The sequence below is a fragment of the Lathyrus oleraceus genome, chromosome 2 (assembly GCF_024323335.1).
Source record: "Lathyrus oleraceus cultivar Zhongwan6 chromosome 2, CAAS_Psat_ZW6_1.0, whole genome shotgun sequence".
NCBI classification, from domain to species: Eukaryota; Viridiplantae; Streptophyta; class Magnoliopsida; order Fabales; family Fabaceae; genus Lathyrus; species Lathyrus oleraceus.
In genome coordinates this window covers 55,982,928-55,987,052 of record NC_066580.1, presented here as the reverse complement: position 1 = coordinate 55,987,052, position 4,125 = coordinate 55,982,928, and the positions used below count along the sequence as shown (strand labels likewise).

At 41.9% G+C, this 4,125-nt stretch overlaps 1 pseudogene; it reads right to left on the bottom strand.

The window, feature by feature from the left end:
• Positions 1-953: 953 nt before the first annotated feature.
• Positions 954-1,554, bottom strand: LOC127121904 (translocon-associated protein subunit alpha-like; annotated as a pseudogene).
• Between the last annotated feature and the right edge of the window lie 2,571 nt (positions 1,555-4,125).

Here is a 4,125-nt window from a genome sequence, read left to right as displayed (position 1 = left end):
ATTCCTCTTTCTCTCTATTTATGTTTGCAAATTAGGGTTTGGAGATCAAAAGAGGTCTCTGTCAAATCCCCTTTTCATGTGCTCAGTCAGGATTGGCCTTACTTGATGCTAAACCAGAACCGGTAAATTGCACTCAAGCTTTTTCCCTCTATTTTGTCTGGATACCAAATTGGGAATTCCTCTTGAAATTTTACTGTTGCCATTTTGCTTTTACTGCAGTGAATTCAGAGTATTGGTCTGAACTTGGTTTTGGATGCATGCCTTGGCTTTTGCTTCATCATGTGGCCAACCTCTTGGTCATGAGTTGCCATGTTTCGCAGAGAACAAAGTTATTCAATTTGTGATGCCAACTGTTGTTCTGATGATGTTGTCATGACAATTTAAGTAGCAATGTGGTAATGTTCTTGTAACTTCCATAGGTTGTTACTCACTGCAGAAATCATGAGACCACTGCTCTATTGAGTACTTGCTTGTAATGCAGGTGGTTAGGTGCTCTGTTCCTAAACTGTTTTATCTATGCATTAAGATGGCCTGGTTAAGCATGCTACATATTTCATCTTGTATTATGTACTAACAGGGGAATTGTAACAGGTAGAAAGACTTGGTGGCTGCATGGTTCATTGCATAAAATATTCAGTTCCCGTATCAGTTATGCCAGTATGACTGCAAGCCGAAAGAACGCCAACGTGACATTATCCTTAGCAATTGAACTTCTTGCCTGCATTAGGCCTATGGAGTATTTCTGACTGAATTTTCCATGGTAATTTCGTCAGGTATAAAACCTGCTATCTTCATTGAATCAAACACCGGTAAAGCCTGTCTGCCAAATCCATGCCTAGCATAACCAGCTGACATTGTGTTCCAAGAGATGATATCTTTCTGCTGTATTCCTTCTTTAATCAAAACTGAATGGCCTTTTTTTGGATATGTTTTATTGCAGGTTGTTCTTACTGTCACGGTTGTTCTTCCGGCTGGAGGAGTTCTGGTTCCTTAAGGTTTTGTATTTGACCATTAATCCATAGCCCCAGCAGGACAAGAAGTGCAGTTCCAAGAGTAAAAAGAAGAGCAAATTCCATGCTGAATAAAACACCAGGTTCAACAACTTCAATTGCTCCATTAAAGAAGGTGTTTTGGTATGGGTGTTGGTCCATCTCATAGACAATGGTGCCCACAAGATCAAACGGTCCAGGTTGCAAGAACTTGCTGACAAAAAATATGTATGGGAAACTAGCCTTAATAGCGATGACATTCAAACTTGACTGCCCATCATTTTTTTTTAGACCAACAAGCAGCTCTGCCTCTTCACCACCTTTTACCAATCTTGCAATATTCTTAAGGAAGACACAGATGGTATCAACTCCCGGAGCAGAAGGAAAGCCTCCATCCCCAAAGTCTTGAGCATCGTCGGTTTCATCACCAACAATTCCGATGTCATTCAACTTCACCAGCATCCTCTGCAACTTCATCTGACTGACACCTAACAACTTGGAGGAGTGGGGAAGCGATGAGGAGGAGAAGGATGGAGAGAATCCAGAAGTTGTTGATGAGTGCCATGTGGGTGGTTCTAGCGTTGTCTTGTGTTGCGTCTGTATGCCTGTATAACTACCGCATAAATTAATGTAACCGTTATATTTTCATGTTTTGAAGACATCACTGCTGAACCAGAAATTGTAAGAAGTGTGACTTGGAAATCTGCTTGGATCACACATGTTAAACTTTTTTTTTTTTAAAATAAGTATGCCTCTTCTCGAATGTATACTATCCGTTTCATTTGCAATAATCCTAGAACTATTGGTTCCCCCACAAAAGTAACATTGCCCACTCTCCTCTGACCTTTATCTTCTCAACAGCATCACGCTTATACACTATTTGGTGTGACAAATATGTTGTTGGGTGGTAATATGTGAAAAACTTCTTCACGGCTTCGCAGTATGAATCCTCGGAGGACCAAGGTATTCCTCGGACAAGAATTGCAAACTGACTTGGTTTTGGAGGCAATCCAGTGACATGTCCTAGGCATAAATTAGTAATGCTCTTGTATTCAAAGTAAAGAAGTGAGCATGTTGTCAATGATATGATGTATAATGCAAGACAATGAGTCCAAAGCTATTTGGATCCTTCCTGGACATTCTCAATGGTAAAGGCTTCCAGTGACTCAAAAGGTAGGTCCTTGCGTATCCTGTCATAACCATAATAATTCACGGGAAACACTAAAATTGTGCAGATGATAACAACAACAGAAAATACTCGAATACTGCATGCGTAAAGGTGAACCAATTGTCAATGAGGAGAAACTAGGAACACCATGGTTCAAAAATCACAATGTTGAAGGGAGAAATGAAATGGAATGTGGATTGTTCAGATGTTTAGACTGGATATTGGGTCAGCAATGCATTGTACATTTTCCTTAAAGATGCGGCACTTCTCTCAGACAAAACAATGCATCACACAGACTGTGCTGGTCATTAAAGGAGAATGGGCAATTAAGTACAATTAACAAAGGAATCCGGAAGAAATTCTCCAAGTATGAGGAATTGCCAGTTGAGCAATTCTCGAAATGAAAACAAACAAAACTTGTGGCAACTTGACTAGAAAAGCACTCCATCCATATTTTGAAAAATATATCAGAAACCTTAAGATTCAAATGCAGATCAACCCTTAAAACATGCTACCCTCCGCAAAATCCTATGTTTGGGACTCAATAGCATTGTAATCAAACCGTTCCCCGATAATAAACTGAGGATGAAGTGTGAGTGAAGAAAGAATGCAAACGAGTGATTGATGGGAAGAAAAATTCAGGGCCAAAATCTGGGTATGACAGCGTGCGTTAGCCGAGCTACGAGTGCTCTGATTCTTACTCTAGTTAGAGAAGATACGTATGCATAAGGTGCGACATCCTAGCGAGCACGTTTCGCTTTCCCCCGAACTACGTTGACTCTGATGTTTGTGTGACAAACTATGTACGACCAGGATGCGATATCCTATCGAGTTACCTTCTTCCGTCCTTCATCTGTGTTTCCTTCCAGTTTGTGCAGTGTTTGAGCAGTTTCTAGCAACCTTTCGTCTATTCTTTTGTGCGTGGATCCCGTCGAGTACGACGGATGCGTAGGGGTGCTAATACCTTCCCTTCGCATAACCGACTCCCGATCCCATCTTTCTCTGGTCGCGAGACCATGTCTTTTCCAGGTTTACTTCGAGCGTTTCCTTTCCCTCTTTTGGGATAAATAACGCACGGTGGCGGCTCTGTTGTTTCGTTTTCCCGCCGGTTTTTCGCGTAATGCGACACGCTACCCATGTATGTTTGAGCCCCTTGCTGGTGTGTTTATTTTAAGATACATGTTTTGTGTGATGTGATCGTCTCCCTATTAGTCTCTCGTATGCATGTCAATTAAGGTAGCACTGTTCCTTCGTCTAGGACTTCCTTTTTGCATGAGCGTTCCTAAAACGCAAACAAACTCAACACGTTAACTCCTTCTACTACAGACGAGTAAGTCTCCAAAGGTCGAGCATCCGGTAGATTCCGTAGTAACGTCGTTCACCAAAAAACACAAACCCGTAGTTCGCTGAACTACATGTTGCTCTAATTCTCATTCCAGATGAGATACGTAGGCATAAGACGCGATGTCTTACCGAGCACACTAACCCTTAACCCATAGGTAGCCGAGCTACGAAAACTCTGATTCTCATATTCAGATGAGATACGTATGCAGTGGATGCGACATCCGTGCAAGTCATTTTCTTTTGACCCCTCTTTTAGTAAATAGTACATTAGATAAACCCACACCCTTTAGACAAGAACAACAAAAGTGGATCCCGTAGAGTACTACGGATGCGTAGGGATGCTAATACCTTCCCTTCGCATAACCGACTCCCGAACCGAAGATTTGATTGCGAGACCTAGTCTTTTCCTTTCCTTTTTCCAGGTTTACTTCGAGCGTTTCCTTTCCCTCCTTTGGGATAAATAACGCACGGTGGCGACTCTTCTGTCATTTATTTTTCGCCGGTTGTTTTTTTTCGCACTGATTGATTTTTCAGGTTGCGACAACAGCGCCATCGAACATCATACCCCATCAGAGACCAGGCTCTGGCCCTTCATCGAGCGTAGGCTCATCGCAATCTTTCATC